Source organism: Micromys minutus (assembly GCF_963924665.1).
Source record: "Micromys minutus genome assembly, chromosome: 9".
Taxonomy (NCBI): Eukaryota; Metazoa; Chordata; class Mammalia; order Rodentia; family Muridae; genus Micromys; species Micromys minutus.
Window position 1 is genome coordinate 30,082,249 of NC_137978.1, and position 25,415 is coordinate 30,107,663.

Consider the following 25,415-nt stretch of genomic DNA (forward strand, 5'->3'; position numbering starts at 1 on the left):
TCATTCAAAAGAATTTGTTCACTGTACGCCTAGGACTCTGGGGGTTTGGGGTGGTCAGGATATGTATGATACATATATGTATGCATGTGGTGTGGTATGTGGGGGGGGAGGTTGGTGTGATGCTATGCGTATGTACACCTGTCTTTTCTGGGGTCAAACACTCTTTAAGAATTTTGCTGTTCGTGCTTAAACGAATCTCCCTCACTTAAAACCCCCCTTTCTATGCAAGCAGATGTAGACCCTCCTTCCTTTTCCTCCTTTTTTTTTTTTTTTTTTTTTTTTTTTTTTGAGCATCTCTTTGAGACAGCTCATTATACCTGCTGGATTGGATTCACCGCTGTGTGACAAAACTATATGGAATGAAATGTTAGGGGTCAAACCTCTAGACTCTGTAATTTCACAAAACTAAGAAAAAAGTCCAAAACCTCTGAAGAGAAGGTAAGAGATGGATGTCTGCCCACATCTGGCTCCAAGATCTCTCTAGAAAACTTGGAGATAGAACCTATTTGGGCTGTGTTACTAAAAGGACTGAGGAAATGGAGATGTTAAATAGGCAGGAAAAAAGGGCAACTGTTTTCACAAAATGTAAACTCTCTATTAGCTAAATATGGGTCCTGTTCTCATAGGAAAAAAGTGGTTAAGAAAATATGTATGTGTCCTCTCAAAGCCCCTAGGCTAGAGTGAGAGGCAAGACACATGCATGGACAACCAAGACAAAAGAACCATACTGTAAGAGTCAATGTGTAATGCTAAGAAAGTTTAAGAAGGAAGAGCCTTTCCTTCTGACCCACCAGGGAATAGATGGTGCTATAGAAAGGCTCCTGGTGTAAGTGTTTAATTCATGGTGGAAGACACAGAGTATGGATTCTTATTTTTATTTTGACCTACAGTTAACCTTTCAACTGTTTTTAATTGCTTGCTTTATTTTGGAGGTGAGGTTTTAGTATGTGCTCAGGGCTGGTCTCAGCTTCTAGTCCTTTATTTTCAACTTCCTCCTAGAATTTAGAGGCACATGCTACATATCCTGCAGAACTTTATTTGATTTGTTCATTTGTTAATTTTCTACATTTTTTGCATACCACAGGATAGTGGATATGCCTTTTTGGTGGGAAAATAAGCAGAAAATAGCATTGCTTAGTCCATGATGGATTTAGGCCAAGGCTATACAGAGGAGAAAGACTCTAATGCAAGCAAGCCTTTCCTCACCTGGTCTATGCGCAAACTCCACAAGACATCTTCTGTGCACCTATACATGCACATTACCAAAGCCTATTTTTATTTCTGAAATCCTGCTTCCTGACTAGAGTGGGAGTTAAACTTTATATTTCTTCAATGTTCAATACCAAATGGCTTATGGGAGCCCTGGCAGAGTGGTTTCAAATAAGCATTTTAATGTAGAATAAAGGTCAACTTGCTAGAATTTGAAACCATTAATCCTTTTGCTCTTAAGGAAGACTGTACTTTAACAGAATAAATAACAGATTAAATAATAAGAGTTCTTGAAATTCCAACAAGAAAAAATTACACATTACATTGTTGAGAGTTGAAACCAAGGAGACCTTAATGTTCTCTTCCTCTTTCTCCTATGTTAGGTTGCCAAGATTTAGATAGTAAAGAAAAATGTTCTTTTAATTCTCTTTTGTTTTGCAAGTAGAGAAAATGTTTAAGTATTTGAAGGTTAAGGGATCGATTGTATTGAGAAATATCCCTTAGTGTATGGGTAGAAGAAATGCAGCATTGCAGCTTCTAGAATAGAAGCTCTGTGCTAACCATTGCAGCTTCTAGCTCTCAAAGCCCACAAGGGATAGAAAAAGCCAGCTATCAAAGTAGACCAACAAAAGCCGAAGGCAATAACCCCAGATGACCATCAAGGCTCCATCCCAAATGATACCTATTCTGAGGAGGTACCTGTCAACTTCTCAATCCCTGCTAATGATCTAGTATCTTATGAAGATAACTAAATTTAAAGTCACAAAGGGCTGTTTTCTGGTTGGGAGCCTGGGTAGAATGTGATACAATGTATAGTGATTGAAACATGTAGCACCTGGAAGAAAAAATGCTCTTCAGTAAAGCCTTCCTGCCAAATAGACCAGCAGGAGAACAGATTGATGGTCAAGAGCTCCTGCACTTACATTTAAACATTCCCATTCTGTAGGTGAGAAGACCACAGAATGGCATTATCTTGTTCATGTTCTTTTTTAGAACATGACATGAGATAAAGGTTAAATAAATACTTGTTAATTGAAGTGTTTTTTAATTTTATTTTTCCTTACAACTTTATTTTAAAAAAAACAGAGCTATGTGTACAGATTATTAAAAGCATTTTAGCATAGAAATATATGAATATATTTTTGTCAGTACTTGATTTTTTAAGGTTTGATAGTATGTGTTGAAATCTTACTATTTACAATGATCATAAAGTGAGATGCCATCATCTTATGGATTATCTATGACTTCTAGCATTCTTCTTGATCTCTGGGAGTGGAGTAGAGCAAAAGACTGAAAGCCTTTGACCTGAAGTTTCTTTGAAGAAACAGATCCGCAAATTCTGGGAATCAAGCATAAGACTCGAAAGAGAAAGCAGTATATACACAGAGTACTTCCAATTTAATCCATTTCGCTTCTGAATTCACCAATCTGCTGACTTAGTCCAAGAGATACAGTTGGAAAGCTGAAGGCACCCAGCGTGGACCTCTTGCCTCTGTGCTTTGTGTCTTCATCACTCTAGTTATCTTCCATCACTACTAAGTTCCCTCAGTTTCTCAACAATCGAATATACTAATCATACTTGAGAGTCTGGAGTTCATTCTCTGTTCTTAATGGACTGTATAGTTAGGTCTTGGCACCAGGCCAGACACAGAAATAAGCATTATTAGTTAGGAAAACATAGCGCAGATTTTCCAAAACCTCATAAATACCTGTAATACTCTTGAACTAAGCCTTTGCAAGCCATATCATCTATTACAAAATGATCTGCTATGATTGAAATAGTTTAAATGATTATGTGTGATTTTTGTTTATATTCATGCATCTAAACTTAGAACTCTTCCTAATTTATAAAGCAGTCAAAGCACTAGAGATATAATATCATAATTTTTGGACCAGGGGTGTCACTCAATGGTAGACCCTGTGCTCAACAAGTGTGAGACTGTATATTTGATAATCTGCATAAAAGAGAGAAAGAGAAATGGAAGGAAAAAAGAATAGAGGGAGGGAGGAGAAAAAGGGAGAGTGAGAACACGATAAAGCCAAAGTAAACGACATAAAAGACAACTCGCATACCAAGTTCTTACAGGTTCATAACAAGTTATACATTCATTGATTCAATGAAAAGCCATTTACTGAGTTTCCGCTGAGCACTAGAAATTTCAGGCATAGCAATGAACAGGAACAGTGAAATCCCCACTTCCCCCAGAGATTTCATTCTAGCTGGTAAGATGATATTATATATTTAGTAACAACACAGTGACCTGTGCCCCAATAGAATATGTGCAGGAGGAAGATGGCCTGGTCGTAGAAGTCTTTCTGATAAATTAAACTGTCAGTGAGCATGGGAGTTAAGAACGAGAACTCTGGAGTTAGACTCCTTTCTCTACCACTCACTTGCTCTACTGCTTTGGAAAACTCATGAAACTTCTCTGGGCTTTAGTGTCCCATCTGTCAAGTAAGAATAGAAATAGTTGCTATAACTAGAGCTTAAGGAAAATCAAATTCATTAATATTTAGAGAGCCCTTAGTATTCAGCACATATTAAGTACTATATAAAGGATTTTCAAATAAAACTGTAAAGAAGCTAAGGTCGAAATGATGAATAAATTATAACTAGACAAATAACAAAGGAGAGGAGGAATGTCTTTTTCACAAAGCATTATATACAAAGGCTCAGCAAAAACAGTCTAATCTAAGTGAGTGGAAGCAGCCTAGGTTCATTTGGATAGAATGTACTTTGTTGGTTCTGGAAAGAAGCGTACAAAGTCTTGAAAATGGATTCAAGGCATTTGAAAATTCTATTGCATTTTATCCAAAAATATGAAAATTCACAGAAATATTAAGCACAGGAACTCTTAATCACTTTTGGGGTTTTGAAAGTCATTTGGATTATGGGATTTGAATTATTTGCAGTGACCCCGAAGGTAAAAGTGAGTGACAGTCATGAGCAAAGCAGGATAAAGGCTTCCTGTCTTCCCAGTCAGGACTTTTCTCAGGCCACACAACATATTCTAATATGCTTTGATGGAGACTTGTCATGGTAACTCCTTCCTCTTCACTTCTGGATGTTTGTACTGCTAACCCTTTGAGCAGCATCGCCTTCATTAAGTGAATGTCCTGTTGCCCTGACCAAGAATGTAATTACTGAAGGAGAGATCAGATTAAAATTGAGTTTCTGTAATGGGCCATTTGTTTGGAAGGCAGCCTGAAGGTATTTCTGAGAACTTTAATCAAGGGCGGGGGTGGGAGGGATAGAACTTCTGTGATGATGATGATTATTAGGGCAATTGAACTCGAGGCGCAGCTAGATTCTACATCAGTGAGTCATCCCTTGCTCTTCTGAGGCTCTTAATTAGATGAAATTTGTTTTCCTCTGCAGTCTAGACTATCAAATGGAGGGGACCTTAAAGGTCATATAGCCTTTCCAAACTTTGGAAGTCTGAAGAACTCTTTTCAATAGGTCATCCAGTTCCTGCTAACATACCTGTGCTGACAAGGAAGTCATTGTCATTAGAGACAGCCCTTGCTGAAGTAAAGGACTCTGAATGGGCTTCCTCCCTTACACGGAAGTGAACTTTATCTCAGTCCAACAGATCATGTACCTTCTCTGATTCTGCTGCAGAGTCTCTGGGACTCACTGTCCCTGGTGCTACTGAGGAATTCTTGGCATCACAGTCCTTTCCCTCTTCTCTCCCACATTGCTGTCCCCACGCACTACAGACAGGCAAGGAAAGTGAGCGGTGCAGTGCCTTCAGGAACAATGAAGTTCCTTCCGTTCTCACAAAATGGTTCTGAATTGAGTAATCTCTTTGCTTCCTAACCCCAGCTATGCTCCCCACACTTGTTAGCAACCAGTGCCTCAAAGCACCTTCAACTAGGGTATCATGTTACCTGCAGAGTCAAATTTAAATCCTGCCGAGGTCTAATTGCTTGTAAGAAGAAAGAGAGGAAAGAGAAAGTAAGCCTATTGATTTATAGCCTGGACCCCAGCTGCCGCGTGTCAAATTCAGTTGCACTCTCCTAACCAGAACATGACTAGGCTTCACTGAAGTGAGGAGGCTCTGAGGAAAGAGGTCTAGCCATATGCCTAGAAAAAAGAGGAAGAAGAGATTTTGGGGTGCTCTACCAGCCAGCCTTCACTATGCCCTTTGAGGTCAGGTGGGCAAGCTACAGCTCAGATGGGGTCCTAATTTCTACTGCCAATCTCATTCTGCTTTGATTTTTTCGTGACACATTGATGGCACTTAGCATTGGTACACAGGCATCCCAACCTCACACAAATGAGCTTGTTCCTAAACAAGTTACTTCACTTCTTTAACTTATTGATACAATGAGGACAAATTTAATCCATGAATTATGGTGAAGGCCAAAAGGAAAACTTATGCCCATTAATGAAATTTCAGGTATTTTTTTTTCAATGCCAATAAACATAAAATAGTTTGGCTTCAGTCTTTAAGATACTGGCTTCATGCGTTAATCTGAATACCTAACCAAAAGCTTTATTGTTCATTTGGAATATCAAAAGCAAATATATTCCTGTCATCCTGAAACCTACTAAAAAAAAAGGCTCATAAAAGGAAACCATCTACCTTGTAGGTATTTGCAATGTGCATGTGGAAACAATCCAAAGAGTGTGATGGGAACCTGAGTTGGCAGAAGTAACAGCAAGGATACCAGCATGCATCACTGGTGGCAGCATCCATTAGCAATGCACTTACATGCCGGGCTCTGGGCCGAGTGCCTTCTATAGAATATAGGATTGATTTTTATAGTATTCCTTTGGGTTAAGCACTTCACCCTGTTTTATGTATGAGTCTCTTTGGGCTTGGTAGATTTAAGTCATTTGATCAGGGGTTTGACTGGAAATTGGCAGACCTGAGATTTTAGTGCGAAACTTTGTACCTCCACAGCTCTCTTCTGAATTGAGAAGACCTTGTGCAATTCTGTATGGACTGCTAACTCAGCAAACATTGACAGACTGCTTGTTTTATGCTAAGAACTATTTTAGAAACTGGGAAGACAATTTGTCTCAGTTGGTGACCTTATCTAGTTCTTTATTTCAGTTATTATTTTTATTTTTACCCAAAATAATCTTTTTATTAATTATTTTAGAATTTCATACAGTCTATCCAGATCATACTCCATATAATAACCTGAAGTGTCAACAGTCTGAACATATTCTCACAAGTTATTTTTCTGTTTGACTATAAATGTGTTCTTGGTCCTTCCCTAGGCAAAGTCTTGTACTTCAGACCTCATTTGCTCTCAGTACAATTGTATATATCTGTTCTATATATTAAATGCATCATCATCTAGAATGACCTGTAAACAAGCAAAGAGCATTCCCTATGACTCTTTGTAATGTGAAGACATAAGAAGAAGATGAGGAGAGTCCTGACTGTACATTTTCCATGGGCGTTTTTGCATAACTTCTCTGGTGAATTATCAGTGCATCTTCTTTCCACATATTTCTAATTTCACTCTTCTCAGTCAGCTTTTGTCAAGTTGTGTCCTCCAATATTCCTCTCAAACAGCCTTAAAATTATTCTAGACACTTATCAAATGTCCTGCCAATTCTAACTAATAATTATTTTTCTCTTTTGTGTTACTAGAGTCAATAGCAGCCCCTCACTAGATTAAATTATAAGCGACTATTAAGTACTTTCTTCTTTAGTCGTTCAAAATACAACATTCCCTTGATCTTTCTCTTCTGTTGGAATTCATTCAAGATCATTTGATGTTATTTTATTTTATTGCATGTATGCCTTTGTACTGTACTTCGGTGCTGGTGGAGGCTAGAGGAGGGAATCCAATCTCCTGGGCCTGGAATACAAACAGTTTTCAGTGCCCATTGAACCTAGTTCTTCAGGAAGAGGAGCCAGTGCTCTTAACAGTTGAGCCTTCTCTCCAGTTCCTATACTGTATTTTAAATTACGGATGATTCTAGTCATTTCTCCTTCTTCTTTTTTCTAGCTACATACTAATCTGAGAAATCTAATCTGTCCCATAGCTTTAAATGTCAGCTGTATGCTAATGAGCTCCATATCTATTTTTTCAACCTTAGCTACTCAACTTTAGACTAGTTCAATCAAACTGCTGACACAGCATCTTTGTCCCAATGTCTAATGGGCATGTCAAAATGAATACATCCAAAAGAGAAATTCAAGTCTTTTCTATTACAGTAAATAGTCTCAGGTAAAAACCTGTAGGTAATCACTAATTCCTCTTCTCTCACATCTCATATCTAGTCTATTAATGGATCTCACTATGTCTGTCTTTAATTCATATCTCCAATCAGATTATTGCCTCCTATATCCATAATTCAAGTCCAAGTTATTATGTTTTGGACTATTCAGATGGCATTTGACTTTCTCACTAATCTTGAATTCTTGCATCACACAGCCCACTCTATGTTTACTGAAAGCAGAAAAGCCTGTTAGCATCAATATCTGCTTAGACCATGGTAGTGACCTTTATTCCAACTTAAAAAAAAAACTGTGACTGTTTAGGGGAAGAAAAGGGACCAGAAAAAGTAGACATGATAGAGGTCAGTATTGGTAGGGACAAATAAAAGGAAACTTTAATTGTATATCTTATGAAAATGTTAGAATGAAACATAAAAATGTATGCTACTGAAACATTAATTCAGAAGAATTTCAGTAGAAAACTCATTGCTATGTTGATTAAGTTTGAAAAACCTGGTCGTTTCATGGCCTCTTCCCAGCTCTATTTCTTTGTCATGATGCAGTCGACACTATGTAGTAAACATTATATTTGTCATTCAAACACCACTAGCTCATTCTTCGATGTTCTTCTCACGAGCCAACTAGTTCATTCAGAGCCCAATCAAGTTGTCTTCCTCAGTGAATGTTTCAGAACACTCTAGTTAAAATACATTATGTCTCCCCAGTCATTCTCACAGCATGCCATTTAATTTTATTCATGCCATCTATCAGTAACTGAAGATATCTCATTTATGTTATTAACCAATTTAAGACTATCTCTTCTTCAATAATGAAAGTTCATTTAGAGAACAGCATTTTTTGTTCATTTCTATATTCCCATCACTGAGAATAATAACCACCAGTTAATTAAACCTCCAGTAAGTATATCTAGATGACCAATTGCATCCCTGCTTGAATGCTTTTAGCTATACTGAAAATAAAATCTGAGCCATGCTCACATCTCATTTATGCTGTAGCAGAGGGAAGTTTGGGGGTGTTACCTGACCAATCAGTAGACATTTCGAGAGGTAAAACTAGCTAATGTTTTAGGGGGGGGGTACCTTTCTCTATGCTGTTGTTTAGATAGGTTCTCCCAGTGGTACAATTATAGGCATACACTAGCGTACTCAGGAGAAGTGAAGTCTGGAGTTTAAAGTTTGGTCTGCTTTTAATAAGCGACAAGTAGAGGAAGAAAGGGCAAACAGGTGCAGTAGATCTTTGTATGGTACACAGTTCACCAAGACTAAAGAACGCATAGAGGCGCACAACCAGCAGATTATAAGAACGCTTGGAAATTTAGCTTTACTGAGAGACCCATCTAAGCAGCCAGATGAACAAGGCTTGTCATTCGTTGTTTGTGACACAAATTATGTTTAAATTTGGTTGGCATTTTCTTTTAACTGTATATATCAAGATAATCTCCTTATTTGCATGAGGAGTTTTCCCTGGTCATGGTACAGACCATAGATTATACAAACGTATACCTGACATAATTTTGGATATGAAATTTATCACATACCAGAGAACTATTTGACTGTATTTCTGTAGTAAATTCTTCATTGTCTATTAATATCTGAATGAATCAACATATAAATTATAAATTTAAAACTTATGACTACAGAAAGTATTTTAGATAAATAATCTATATATTCCCATATATCTTTGTGGCATAAATATATGTATATCTATTATTTAACTTGATAAAGACATAGAGGTTCTTGATATAATGGCATTGTGGGAACTCACTATGTAACAACATCAATAGCTTCCTGAGTCAAACATTTGCCTTTCAGATAGCCTGCTAATTTAAAATTATAGATCATACCTCCACACAGTATCACCTACCTGTGGATGTGTATGTGTTAATATATATGAGTATGAAATTCTTGACAATACAGGGTACTGCTAAGACAGACACATGTGAGAAGTTCAAGGTACTTGGTTTCATGGTACTGAGTACTGAGTACAAGGCACACAGTACTGGGAGAAAGTAATTGTGTCTTGGAACATCCTGGAAGATTTCAAAAAAGAAATGGCATCTGCATGTGGGTTTTAAAGATGCATGGGTATTTTCCAGGCAAATAACAATAGGGATTGCCATTTAGGAAGTGCAAATGGCACAAGGGCAAAGGCATGGGGAAAGTGCATGTGCATTTACAGGAACCATGGGCTGATGCACATCACACACTCCTGAAGTGGGCAGAAAATAAGGATTATAAAGTGAATTAGGACAAGCCTTGAAGGACAGATCTTTGAATTCACCAGGTAGACATCAATGAAATTCGAGAATTTCTTAGCACAAAAGAGAGCTGTCAGGACCATGAATGAGCCTCTACCTCTGAGTCACAACTCTCTGGGTATCTATATCACCACCTGACAAAAAGTTGAGCAGAGTGATCTCTAAAATATTGTTCACCACTGTGAAACTTCATAGACTAAGTCATTTCTCCTCCCTTTTGGCTGGCAATGAATGGATTTAGTCTTTCAGCTAGCTGAAAGGCAAAAACCACTGCCCTCAAGCTAAATGTCTTATGGGATGCTCATTGCGATGCTGGTCTCTTAGGCGAGTGAAGCCAAAAATAATGAGATATAGATGTTTCCACCTCTCCACCTGTCCAGTGCCATGTCTGGAAGTGTCTCTGTGAAGATTTATGTAGGCTTTTAATAATTCCTTTCTTTTCTCACACCTCACTGAGATACTGACGAGCACTTAACTTGCAAGAAAGAGTGGGTGCTACACCATTTGTCCCAGCCAGTATTGTCCAATGGTTGATAGCAAAGTTGGAATATTGCCTCTGAAAATGGGTGGCTCATACTATCGTCCTAAACCCATGATTTCTGAAACCTTCTCTTGCCAAAGTAGTGAACTGACTCTTCCTAGTCTTCCTTTACAAACTGAAGTCAACACAGGTGCATAAAGAAATTTCTTTTTGTCAGGTATAGTATTAAACAGTTAATTTTGAAGAAAAGTTATGTAGTCTCTACCTCTAAAAATCCCCAGTTTGGTTAAGATAGCAGAAACATAGGCATTAGCCTTTGGATACCAGAGTGGAAAGAGTATGCATTACTTTATCCACTAAACTTCATAATTGATTAAGACGTCTTTAACCACAAGTGGCAAAGAAACAAACCACATTTCTTTCTCCTCTTCCTCTTCCTCTTTCTTCTCCTCCTCCTCTTCCTCCTCCTCCTCTTGGAGCATATTTATGGCATCAACCATGTTTCTATGTCACAATCTCATTTCAAATGATGTTATGGCTCCATGTGTACAGTATATGAATCTCACAGTAATGTGCTTTCCTAGCTTCCCCTCCTAACCTTTATACTATTATGGGATAAATTTAACCTTCACATTTCTTACAAACCCTATACTATATTGGTTTGTTTTTGTTTGAATGCTATAAAATCTCTGAAGGTTATTTAAATAGTAAGACATGCTCTTATATTTTTCTATATAGTTAAATAACAAGAATCTTAATTTTTTGATGCTCTGAACTTTGAGGTGGTAGATACATAGTTCCACATCCCACCTAGTTTGTGTTTCTTCTACCCAAAGTGTTTTCTTTACTACCTCTATGAGGAATGACTCTGTGAGTATGACTTTAAAAGAAACTTTTAATCTAAACAAAAATGTGAGTAAGATATTATAAGCATAGTTGTCTCTGTGTTTCCTGTGCTTTGAGGTTATTGAATTTCTTGAATAAACAAGTTTATGGTTTTTTTTACAAATGAAAAAAAATTACACCTAGTTTATCATTTGGCATTCTTTTCTTATCAGAGTCAACTTTCTTTTAGAGACTCCAGTCTCTAACTTACAATCTTTCTAGTTATCCCAGAAACGCCTTGTAGGTTGAGAAAATGGGCTCATTTTCCTCTTTGCATTTTTTTTTACAAACAATGTTTATGGCCAAATTACTGTCTTTTCAATTGTATGGTTTTTCATCAGTAATGTCATTTCTCCCCAATATTTATATTAATTTCCTATTTTCATATAATCTAGTGTTCTCTGAAAGTTTGACTGTGATATGTATGTGTGTGTTTACATCTTTCAAAACAACAAATCCAGAAATAACGGTTGTAATGAAAATTTCTGATAATTTGAGCATCTGTGCTAGTATGAATTTTGTTTTTAAAGAACTTTTTACATTGTGATGAGAAATGTTTTCTTGCTTCTTTGTTTGTCACAGTCTTCTTTTTTAAATTTATGCAATCATTTATTGTATGGCTTAACTCCATACTGCTGGGTAATGGGTATTTCTTTACTCACAGTATTCTTAAACTTTGTTCTGAGATACAGTTACATGACCTAAATGCAGTTTCAGACTTCAAGATCTGCCTTTAAATTTATCGGATGAGATAACAGCATCATGTTCTCAGACTGTATTTTCACCTCTACCGAGGCAAGAAGTCCCTTGTTTCTATCCCAAACCCTATGAGTTGAGGAGTTTCCAGATTAACTATTGGAATATGGACTCTTTACTAAGCCTTATCCTCTGTAATTTATCAAGGTCTCCCTAAGACTTAGGAAGTGTGCCTGTGCTTAAGAGCTAGTTGATGCTCTGATTAGCGTTCAGAGAGAATTGTTGGCAAAAATTTCATTTCTTCTTAGTTGTTATGTCCTCCCCTGCTCACTGAACTGCAAAGTCCAGCTGAGTGTCTATCTACTCATCCCATCTCCACTTGGAGAGCATACTAGCTTCTGTTTGTATTACTCCACTCAGCCTGGAAACTACGCTGACATAAGCTAGGGAACGCTTAGGACTCAACCTATGTTTATGTTTTATACCATTCATTGATATCTATTGTCTCCTATTTTATAATATTTTCATTAAACTATTTTATTTATTTACATCCCCAAAGTTGCTACCCTTTCAGGTTCCCCCACACCACCTCAGTCTCCCATTACCCTCACCACCTGAGGGTTTCCCCATACCCTCCCCTCCATCTCTGAGAAGGTGCCCCTCCACCCACTCATCCATCCCCACCTCGCCCCCACCAGCATCCTACTTCCTGGAACATCAAGTCCAGCATCCTACTTCCTGGAACATCAAGTTTCCACAGGATTAAGTGCATCCTCTCCCACTGAGGACATACAAACAGTCCTCCCAGGGCCAAGAACCAGCCAATGTATGCTCCTTGGATTTTGGCTTAGTCTCTGGGAGCTCTGAGGTGACCCGGTGCGTTGGCACTGTTGTTCTTTCTATGGGCTTGCAATCCTGTTCAGCTCCTTTAGTCCTTCCTCTAACTGTTCCATATTGGTCTCTGAGCTCAGTTCAATGGTTGGCTTTAAGTATTTGCATTTGTCTCAGTGAGTTGCTAGTAGAACCTCTCAGATGACTAAAAAACAGTTTTTCATTCATTTCTTGTTTTTGTTTCTTTGTTTTGTTGGGGGAGCACTGTTGTTATTGCATATGAAAGGATGAGTCTGAGCCCCCTTATTCTGTCTCAACCCAAATAAGAAAACCTTCAGAATTCTTTATCATGGCCTTATAAACTCATCCTGGTGGAAACTTCAGATTACAACTTTGCATTCCCTTCCTTCTAACCGCTCATACTCGTGTACTTTTCTGGAACACTGCATACACCACTGTGTCTCACACTTCTCTGCCCTTCTTCCAGAGATCACGGTCACACACGATCACCTTCAGAAAGGCTCCTGCTCATTACCCACATCAGCCATTATTACTTACTCATCCTCCCACTCCTGAGCCAGGCTACGAGTTTTATATCTCAGTATTGAGATTATTTTGTCATCCCCCAAGCTGTACTTAAAGGAGTCACAGATATGTATTATAATATACTATGGACGTATTAAAGAAGTTTCTCACTGAATCTCTTCTTAGGGTCCAGTGGCATCAGTAATCTTTAAGAAGAGAAACAGTAGTGGTGAGAAAACTGAAGCTCAGTAAATATTGTTTGTAAAGCAAGGTCTCTGCCTGTAGCCTAGGCTTTCATTGAGCTTACAGTTCTCCTACAGCTTCCCAGACTTCCTTTTGTAAGAAAAAAAAAACATTCTAACAGTGGCTTGCTGTGCAGTGGGTAGACTAAAATGTGCTGAAGACCTTCCTTGTAGAGGATAGAAATTAGTATGTCAGAAAGAGAGCTGTGTTTGCAGCCCAAGGCTTTCCTTCCCCTCATTTTGTGATGTTCAAATGACTTTCCAAGAGTAGATATTTACACATCCTAACAGTTTAGAGGTTGTTCGCATGAAACCTAGTAGGACTATTTCTCCTCAACTGCTACCTACATTGCTGGATAACCCTTCCTTGAGATCTTGGGGAAATATTACAGCCTCCCAGAACAAATTTTACCACTACCTTGTTCTATAAAATTTTTTTCTTTTAATGACCCACATATGAGAGTCTCCATCAGTTTTGGATGATCTCTTCTGGCTTGTCTAGCCCATTATAGTCTTTAACTCTTCTTTCCTGTGGTTCTTGCTTTTATAGCTGGCATTACATCAGAACTCTGTAGTTATTTCTTTACCTTGGTCTTCTTCATTCCCCACTTAAGTGGTTAGCAACAGTAGCTCTGCTTGCTTCTATCCACTAAATATCTTTGAACCAGTCATCTTTGTCCTCTATCCCTAAAAATATAGGTGTTATCATTCCTTTACTTAAAATAATTTAAAAATTGGGAAAATTAAACTAATTTATTTGCCCAGAGACTGACACTTAATAAATGGCTGAGCCATAACCAACACCTACATCCTAACAGGCTTATTTCCTGATGGATAATTGAATTAATAAATGAATGGATGCACATGGGAAATTACTATGTGCTTCCTACACTTCCACTATTTCTTACTTGACAGAAACATAGAATGCCCCAACCACAATTTTGCTTTGTTTCACGGCACAATAATCTTAACTAAAAAATAAGCAAAGTCCAGATGTCCCCGGCAGGATGCCTGTCAGTAAAGTCCTACCAGTGTCTTTGCCCATGCTGAGTAGCCCCCTAGAACCTGCTTGTCCTTCTCTTCCTAGTAGCAGCTGTAAACCTGGAAGCCCCTGCCAAGGCAAAGTCTGACAGAACAGACTGTTCTCAGCCTCCTCTCCTAAGCCCTCTAGGAGGCTGCTATTTGCATCATTTTTCATGCATAATTGGGATAATTTATCTAGATGACAACAGAAGTGGTACTGAGTTTTTTTTTAAGTATCAGAATTATTTGGCCTTTGTAGAAATATGAAGGAAAATGATTAAAATTTGTTATTGTATTGAGTTATTTCAGTCTCAGGAATTTCTCATTCAGTATTTCACATTCTAAAATAGCATCTATAGAACTGGTTGTATTTATTTAAAATGCACACACACACACACACACAACAGCAGTAACACAAAAGTTATTTGCTTTTTCTGTTTGTCACTCTCCTTTTAAAGCTCTTTTCTAATCCCTTATTTTGTGCCATGATTGTCTGGTTCCTGCTTAACTTTTCAGCCTTATTCTGTCCTCCTTCTCTCTATTTTACCTTTCACCCCAAGTGAACTGCTGGCTAGGTCTCAAGGACACTCTATGTGTTCTCAGCTATGCTAGCTTGCCTTGTGAGATGTTCGGCACAATGTATCCATGTATGAACTCTTAGTCATTATTCAGCACCACAATCAGGTGTCAACACTTCTCCAGCCTTCTTAGTTTTCCACCCTGACTTTAAAGACTGGTCATTGTCCTGCGCACACTTTATTATTTCTAGTGCTGCTGTACTTTTTGAAATTCATTGTGTCACTTGCGTTGTCTGACTAAGATTGGTTCTAGCTATGTGTTAGTAATTCAAGAAATCTTTGTTGCAGAACTCTGCTTCCAATGAGCATTACTAGAGCTCTGTGCATTTCATGACAAAAACTGAAGGACATATGGAGGGGTTGCTGAGGAGACCAAGAACCAGAACAAGTCATTTCTAAAGATTACGTTGTAGGTTTGATGGATTTCTCCTCTGTCAAGTTCTTGTCTTTGATAAATATGAGGCATTTATTTTGGAGGACATTTTTAAATGTGTTTGTATAACTTCTCCTAATATAAAGGTTAGGAACTGGAAGTCTTAAGCCATATGTCCTGAGTTTCCATCGCATCCAACAGCTACACTCACTGTTCACTGCTGAGAAACCTAAACTCTGTACATTTTTAGGTTTTCTCCTCTAGATGATGATGATAATGACAGAGACTATCTTGGGAAGTTTCTGTGAATCATATATAAATTATATCTATATAATTCTTAGAATGTTTATAAAACATATAAAATGTATTGGGAAATGCCATATAATAAGCTGAATGGGGCGGGCTGGAGAGATGGCTCAGTGGTTAAGAGCACCGACTGTTCTTCCATAGGTTCTGAGTTCAATTCCAGCAACCACATGGTGGCTCACAACTATCTGTAACGGGATCTGATGCCCTTTTCTGGTGTGTCTGATGACAGCTACACTGTACTCAAATAAAAAGCTGAATACGGATAGAGGAATACAGCTTAATTCAGATTTCTAATGAGATCTACTGCTTAGAACGCATCAAAAGGAAGTTAGGAATGAAATTTCATATTACACCAATAGTCTTTTAAGTGTGTGTGTGTGTGTGTGTGTATGAGTGTGTGTGTGTGTATGTGAGTGTGTGTGTGTGTGTGTGTGTGTGTGTGTATGTGAGTGAGTGAGTGTGTGTGTGTGTGTGTGTGTGTGTGTGTGTGTGTGTGTGAAGTCATAGGACTGCTTCCTGTTGTTGGTGTTCTTATTCCAACATCTGGGTCTGGGATCCAAGAATCAAGAAAGTTACAAAGCTTGACAGCAAGGCCTATATCTGCTGAGCCATCTTAACATCCCTGCACATATGTTCTTAACTCGATCCTAGTGTTACTGTGTCCATAAGTAAAAGAAATCAAACAAAACCAAAAGGAGCTCAAGAGAGTCTATGCTATTCATGTTATTGCATATGTATTTACAGCAATGACAATAGATGTAGAACCAAAATGGAGACATGATTAGGGGTCATATTTCCTCTCAATAGTGATAATATTTCTAACATCTGTAGTTGTGTAAATATTAAACTGTCTTCCCAGGGAGGTAATGAGCTCCCATCGCTCTATGCATTCAAATAGAATATTAGCAGCCACTTGGGAGCTCACATGCCTAGAGGAAGTTGGAACATGGAGAGGCAGGTTGAAGCAGATGGGCTTTAGATGATTTATATGCATGAGGCCAAAGACTGATTGAGAAGAAGAATAGGAAAAATGGAAATTTTGCACAGTAATCTTAAACAGAGATACACACACACACACAAAACACACACAGAGACACAATACACAATCATATTCCCTCTTTCCCTGTTTCTTGCTACCTTCTGAGCTGAGTTTGTTGAGTTCCTTTGGCCTCTGTCCCTGTCTCTTTGCAGGCTTCATCTTGAAACTTGATCTCTGTGCCTCTTTCCTTTGTCTATTAGAACCCCACCATGTTGATTTAGGAATGCAGCTGTCTAATATGGCATGATTTTAACTCCTTACATCATCATTAATGCTATTTCTAAGAGCACATTCTAAACTTTCAGTAATTAGGAAGTTTTGTGTACACTTTTGTTCGATTTTCTTTTCCTGGTGTCACATTTTAACCGCGATGTGCTAAAACATTCAGAAAAGTTGGAAATAAGTTTAGACTAATAATGAAGGTGAAGAGTTACATCGGAGTCTGATGTGACTGTGCATGCCTGCCGTCTCACCGTGGAGGAGGCTGAGAAGACAATGACCAGTTTTAGCACTGCCCATCACATTGGTCTACCAATCCTATTTGATTGTGAATTTAGATTTTCATCTATAGGATAAAACATTGATCCTAAAAGCCATTTTCTGATGTAATTAGCTTTTCGTAAAACAACATCTTAGTGTGTAGAACTCACCGGTCTTCCTTCTCTGTGTATTTTTAAAGTGTACTTTATTTTACAGTTCAAAGTTTTCCACATTCTTGTGAACCCATGACTTTGTGGTGTCTGGGATAAATGATCCATCCAGTGGATTATGTCTGACAACAGTCTGGATAGCCATTGCATGACAATGGCTGTAGGATCTATTGGGAAATTTTCTATATTGAGTGTCAAGGCAATTTAAAAAGTGATTTCTGAAGAAGGCATCCATTTAGAACCTTTACTAAATGCTCTCACAGCTCCTCTCTGCAGCTGTATTTTTAGCTCCTATAGCCATTTAAGTTGAACATAATTAGAGGAAAACAATAGCTAAAGCAAAAAACCACCATCTCAGCATTTTGCAAGGAACGGATGGGGTTGGAGAGAAACAGCTGCCCACTGCTGCATTTATATTTAGAATCTACCTGGGGACAGTCTGATAGACAGAGCTAAGTTAAGCCCATTTGAATAGATGGAGAAAAAATATATACATATTATTTTATGAGCTTTAAAAATAATAATCTGGAATGTTATACAAGTATTTCATAGATCAATATACATAAAAATTGTTGATAAGAACTCCATTATGTACAAGACCTGCAGTTACCATAAAACACTTTTAAATTTTCATTTGAATCTTTATGGACAAAAATGACTATTTTATTCCTTGAATCCATGTTGTCTTCTAATCCATTGTCTCTCCTTACATTATGCATCCCTGTCTGAACAAATTTTATAGAATTTAAACTTAGTAAATTAGTAAATCAAATGCACATTTGATCATTGAAATTCTACCAAAATTTACACATGCAAATGACTTCATGTTTTTCTTGCATTTTTTTTTTTTTTGCTTTCTTGTTCCCCATCTTAATCTTAATCAAATTTTTGTGCCAGGTTCATTTTTCATTTTTAATGTATACTTTGTCATGTATACCTCATCTCTTATAACTGTTTAGTTTTAAAATTAAATGTTTTATAAATGTCTGACTTCCCAATATACCATAAACTGAAATCAGAGAAAATTCTACATACATGCTATTTTCTTCTACATCACCGTTTCTTAGCACAACTTTTTAAACAGCATGTATTTTTACATAAGTGAACATATGAATTAATAGAGATTTCAGAGTATTCTATAGTACTAGTTTTATATATATCACAAATTTTTATAATATACCAATATGTGATTAAAGAAAAGCAGGTATATGGTTTATGCACACACATAGAGGGTTCTCTGCACATCTAACTCTGTAGGTCTAACTATAATGAAGCATAAATTTGGTTCATACCAGCGTATGTTTAAAGAAGAGAGCATGAGAGACTGTTTTTTGTCATCTATATTTTTCCAAGCAAGTGTGTATCATTTTGGTAGTCTACTACTTAATCTTACAACAGCAATCTCCATGTGTATAAGTTGTGAATTTTCATCTACTATCATTTTTATTGTCAAGTAACTTATTGGCCTTTGATTTAAGAACAAAGATGACTTTTTAAAATTTTTTAATTTCAATGGAAGTTGTTATAAGGTTGGAAGTCTAAGAGAGAAAAGGGAGATCACTTGGATAAACCAAGAATAATAATCACATGGCGCTGCTCTCATGGGTAGGATTAAGGATCAGTGACACAGCTGGGCAGTGCAAGCCTAAGAGCCTCGACCATTGCATCCAGACCTCTGAAGAGGGCTTCTGAGTGTCTAAGGCTGGTACCACTGAGAGACCATGGAGAGTCATGTTCTAGAAGTACTAGGAGCTGAAAGCTCAACCCAATAGCTATTTCTGAGGTTACACTGACAAAAACACAAAAAGTCAAAGTGCAGACTCTTCTTGCCCCTGTCTTCTGGTTTCTCTTATTATTGATAGGACCTGAAACAATTCTAGATATCCAAAACATCTGAGAAAATGTATTATCAATATGTGGAAAAAAGAAAGATAATAGGTAAATTACTTATTTAATCTATCCTTCTGGTCACTTACAACTTATATATTCTTACTATTAAAACCTTCTTTTAAAAACACATAAATATATATATATATATACATATATATATATATATATATATATATATATATATATATTTCATCTTATAAGCTGCAGTCTACTTTTACTTACATAAAGATGCTCTCCTCAAAAGAAGAAAATAAATTTTCCCTCAGTAAAAACTTAAACTTGCTAAAGATTAGACACACCTGCCTGGGACATTAGGTGATTATGTGACCTGAGCTACTCAATGGGAACTGAGTCTCAGTTAATACATCAAGCTATGCAATTAAAATCAGTTAGCCATTAACAAGTAAAAGTAGTTTAAGAAATGTAATGAGGAGCTGGAAAGATGCTTCAGTGGTTGGTAGTATTTGTGAACATACATACATGTAAGCATATGTTCAAACACATTGTACTGTATAGTCTTATGTCGGCTTGCCACAAACTTAAGTCATGTAAGAGGAAGAAATCTCAAGAAAATGTCTCCATAAAATCAGGCTGTAGGCAAGCATGTGTGGCAATTCCCTAATTAGTGACTCATGAGGGCGGGTACCACCTATTGTGAGTGGGTCCATCTCTGCACTGGTAGTTGCGGGTTTTCTAAGAAAGTAGGCTGAGCAAGGCGTGAGAAGCCTCTGTGTCAGGTTCCTGCCCTGCTTCAGTTCCTACCCTAACTTCCTTCGTTGATGTACAATCATATGGAAGTATACATCCTTCTGAAGTTGCTTTGGTCATGTTTTATTTTTCTTATAGCAATAGCAACTCTAAGTAAGACACATTTTAAATAAAAAATAAATATTTTTGTACAAAAGAAATATTATGATGTCTAATGCTACAGTCGTTCTGAGGACATGAGTACTTCCTGTGCACAAACAGCTTGGATTCCTGCAGCATCTTTTCTTGAAACATTGTTTCCTCTCTTTCCGTTTACTCTATTCTCTTACAAAACATATAAAAAACTGACTTGTCAATCAGTAAAAGCTCCTGTCTCATTTAGAAACCATTCTGTATGACATCATGGCAGCAATGAGAAGCCCAGGTTTTGCAAGCCCTAAAAGTGAAGTGTCTCTGGGGATAAAGAGTGAAAGGAAATTATTCCAGACAGCAGAACTTTAAGTAGCACTTCTAGTTGTCCACTTTGTTAGAAGAGAGGCAGGCAGAAGTGTGTATCTTCTCTGAGTTATACCTATGGGTCAGAACTTTGAATGAGCAGAATTGGAATAATTTTTTAAGAAAAACTAGTCAAGAGGTATGAGGATAGAATTTTATTGTAATGGACAACATGTGAATATATGTATTTCTATAAGAATATTAACCAAAAATAATCTTCTGCAGAGAACATTCACAACAAACACATTTACATATCAGTCTATCTTCTTATCTGGATATCTAAGTACTTCCCTGATGATTAGGCAAGGAGACCACTGCAGCAGAAATGAAGACTGTTAAAGATCACTACATAGGATTTCCAGAAACCCTAATCTTTCAGACGTAGAGGCCAGCAACAATTCTCTGATATAGTATTATTCTCGTTCAGCTATTTGGTGGCCATTTTGTTTCACTGGAGGATAAGAGATTTTATAAATGTAGAAGCAATGGTATTGGCAGAAAAGGTTAAGTGTCGAAAGCAAATTCAAGTTCACTATAAATATACATTCTAGTTAGTATAACTTATTGACATTATAGGAATCTAGTGAAACAAAATGGCCAGAAAGCTAGAAGAGCCTGGACAGACATAATGCACTCCTAAAGAGAACACAAGTGCCAGCCAAAGCTGCTATACCCAGCAAAACTATCAATCACCATCAATGGAGAGACAAAGATATTTCAAGACAAATCAAAATTCACACAATATCTGACCACAAACCCAGCACTACAACGAATTATAGGTGGAAAACCCAATACAATGAGGGAAAATACAGCCTAGTAAGAACAAGAAAACTCCTAAACAAGAAAACTAAAAGAAGAAAAAAAAACACAGACACAACTCAACCCAAAAAAGCAATAATGGCAGGAAACAGAAACAACTATTCCTTGATATCTATTAACATAAATGGACTCAACTCCCCAATAAAGAGACATAGGCTATCAGACTGGATACATAAAAAAATCCAGCCTTTTGCTGCATACAGGAAACTCATCTCAGAGACAAAGACAGACACTATCTCAGAGTAAAAGGGTGGGAAAAAAACTTCCAAGCAAACAGCTCCAAGAAGGAAGCTGGAGTGGCTATTCTAATATCGAATAAAGTAAATTTCCAACCAAAAGTTATCAAAAAAGATAAGGAAGGACACTTTTTACTCATTACCTGGGAAATCTGTCAGGAGGAACTCTCAAACCTTAACTTATATGCTCCAAATAAAAAATCACCCACATTCATAAAAGAAACCCTACTAAAGCTCAAAAAATACATTTCACCCCACACAATAATAGTGGGAGACTTTAATACACCACTCTCACCAATGGACAGATCAGGGAAACAGAAACTGAACAAGGACACTGCAAAACTAGCAGAGACTTTGAACCAACTAGAATTAATAGATATATACAGAACATACTATCCCAAAGTAAAAGAGTACACCTTCTTCTCACCACCCCATGGCACCTTCTCGAAAATTGACCACATAATTAGACACAGAATGAGCCTCCATCGATATAAGAAGATTGAAATACTCCCATGCATCCTCTAAGATCACCATGGGCTATGGCTGGTCTTTAACAACAACAAAGACAACAAAAAGCCCACATACACATGGAAATTAAACAATGCTCTGTTAAAGGATAGCAGGGTCAAAGAAGAAATAAAGGAAGAAATTAAGGATTTTCTAGAATTCAACGAAAACGAAAACACAACATACCCAAACCTATGGGATGCAATGAAAGCAGTATTGAGAGGAAAACTCATAGCCCTAAGTGCTTCCAAAAAGAAACTGGAGAGAGCTCACATCAGCAACCTCACAGCACAGCTAAAAGCCCTAGAACAAAAGAAAGCAGATATACCCAAAAAGAGTAGACGGCAAGAAATAATCAAAATTAGGGCAGAAATAGACCAAATAGAAACAAAAAGAACCATTGAAAAAATCAACAAAACCAAGAGTTGGTTCTTTGAGAAAATCAACAAGATTGATAAACCCCTAGCCAGACTAACTACAGGGCAAAGAGAGAGTATCGAAATTAACAAAATCAGAAAGGAAAGTGGTGACATAACAACTGAAACTAGGGAAATTCAAGAAATCATCAGATCCTACTACAAAAACTTATACTCCACAAAATTGGAAAATCTGGAGGAAATGGATGAATTCCTAGACAGATACAAGGTCCCAAAGTTAAACCAAGACCAAGTAAACCATCTAAATAACCCTATAACACCTAAAGAAATAGAAGAAGTCATCAAAAGCCTCCCAACCAAAAAAAACCCAGGTCCAGATGGGTTCAGTGCACAATTTTATCAGACTTTTATTGAGGATATAACACCAATACTCACCAAACTATTCCAAAAGATAGAATCAGATGGAATATTACCCAACTCATTTTTTGAGGCTACAATAACACTCGTACCTAAACCACACAAAGACCCTACAAGGAAAGAGAACTTCAGACCAATCTCACTTATGAACATTGATGCAAAAATACTCAACAAAATCCTTGCAAACCGAATCCAAGAACACATCAAAACCATCATTCATCATGACCAAGTAGGCTTCATCCCTGGGATGCAGGGATGGTTTAACATTAGGAAATCCATCAACGTAATCCACCATATAAACAAACTCAAAGACCAAAATCACATGGTCATCTCACTAGACGCTGAGAAAGCATTTGACAAAATCCAACACCCCTTCATGTTAAAAGTCCTGGAAAGAACAGGAATCCATGGCCCATACTTAAACATAATAAAAGCTATATACAGCAAACCAACAGCCAACATCAAACTTAATGGCGAGAAACTTGAAGCAATCTTACTAAAATCAGGGACTCGACAAGGCTGCCCACTCTCCCCCTACCTATTCAACACAGTACTGGAAGTCCTGGCTGGAGCAATTAGACAGCAAAAGGAGATCAAGGGGATACAAATCGGAAAGAAAGAGATAAAAACATCACTGTTTGCCGATGACATGATAGTGTACTTGAGTGACCCCAAAAATTCCACCAGAGAACTCCTACAGCTGATAAACAAGTTCAGCAAAGTGGCTGGATACAAAATTAACTCAAACAAATTAGTAGCCTTCCTGTACTCAAAGGACAAACATGTGGAGAAAGAAATTAGGGAAAACGTACCCTTCACAATCGTTACAAAAACTATGAAATACCTTGGTGTGACTCTAACTAAGCAAGTGAAGGACCTGTATGACAAGAACTTCAAACCTCAATAAATTGGGGAGGATCTCAGAAAATGGAAAGATCTCCCATGCTCATGGATTGGAAAAATCAACATCTTAAAAATGGCCATCCTACCAAAAGTAATCTACAGATTCAATGCAATCCCCATCAAAATTCCAGCCCAGTTCTTCATGGAATTGGAAAGATCAATGTGCAATTTCATATGGAATAACAAAAGACCTAGAATAGCGAAATCCATCCTCAACAACAAAAAAAATCTGAGGGAATCACTATCCCTGACCTCAAGCTATATTACAAGGCAATTGTGCTGAAAACTGCATGGTACTGGTACAGAAATAGGCATGTGGATCAATGGAATAGAATAGAAGATCCAGAAATGAGCCCTCGTGTATATGGTCACCTGATCTTTAACAAAGGAGCAGTAAACATTCAATAGAAAAAGGACAGCCTATTCAACAAATGGTGCTGGTCCAACTGGCACTCAGCATGCAAAAGAATGAAAATAGACCCGTTCTTATCTCCTTGTACAAAGCTCAAGTGTAAGTGGATCAAAGATCTCCACATTAAACCAGATACACTGAAACTATTAGATGAGAAAGTAGGGAAAACCTTAGAACACATAGGTACAGGAGAAAATTTCCTGAACAAAACACCAATGGCTCAAGCTCTAAGGTCAAAGATTAACAAATGGGACTTAATGAGATTGCAAAGTTTCTGTAAGGCTAAAGACATCGTCAAGAAAACAAAACGGCAACCAACAGAATGGGAAAAGATCTTTACCAACACCACATCAGATAGAGGCCTAATATCCAAGGTGTACAAGGCACTCACAAAGCTAGACACCAGAGAATCAAATAACCCTATTGAAAAATGGGGTACAGAGCTAAACAAAACGTTTTCAGTTGAGGAACACTGAATGGGCGAGAAACACCTGAGGAAGTGCTCGACATCCTTAGCCATCAGGGAAATGCAAATCAAAACAACCCTGAGATTCCACCTCACACCAGTCAGATTGGCCAAGATCCAAAACTCAGATGACAGCAGAAGCTGGCAAGGCTGCGGAGAAAGAGCAACACTTCTCCACTGTTGGTTGGGTTGCAAGCTAATACAACCACTCTGGAAGTCTGTCTGGCGATACCTCAGTAAATTGAATATAGTACTACCTGAAGACCCAGCTATTCCACTTCTGGGCATATACCCCAGAGACACTTTAATACACAACAAAGATATATGCACCACAATGTTCATAGCGGCTCTATTTATAATAGCCAGAAGCTGGAAGGAACCTAGATGTCCTTCAGAAGATGAATGGATACAAAAATTGTGGTACATATACACAATGGAATACTACTCAGCCACCAGAAACAATGACTTAACCAAATTCTTAAGAAAATGGCTGCATCTAGAGAATATCATCCTGAGTGAGATAACCCAGTCACAAAAGAACAGACATAATATGCAGTCACTGATAGTGGGATGCTAACCCCAGAGGCTTGCACTCCCCCAGAAACAACTCACAGACTGTATGAAGTCCAAGAAATAAAGAAAACAAAAAAAAATATATACATATATTTACAAAACAAGAAGACTTTGACTATTTCCATGTTCCGTTTTGTTTTGCATGTACTTTACGCTTATTGTAACTATTAGGTTTTCAATGCATACTGTCAAGCCCTTGAAAAAAATCAAGTTCTGACGAAAAAAATATATTCACATGGTGTTATGTAAAAATTATTTCAATGTCTGAAAAAACATTACTGACAAAAATGTATAATTTTAAGCAAAAA

At 37.5% G+C, this 25,415-nt stretch overlaps 1 protein-coding gene across 2 annotated transcripts in view; it reads left to right on the top strand.

Annotated features, from left to right (window-relative positions):
• The window catches only part of AGBL4 (AGBL carboxypeptidase 4), a gene marked incomplete at both ends in the record, with an annotated part of 1,110,674 nt that overhangs the window by 637,514 nt on the left and 447,745 nt on the right, over positions 1–25,415 (top strand). The window lies entirely within an intron of this gene.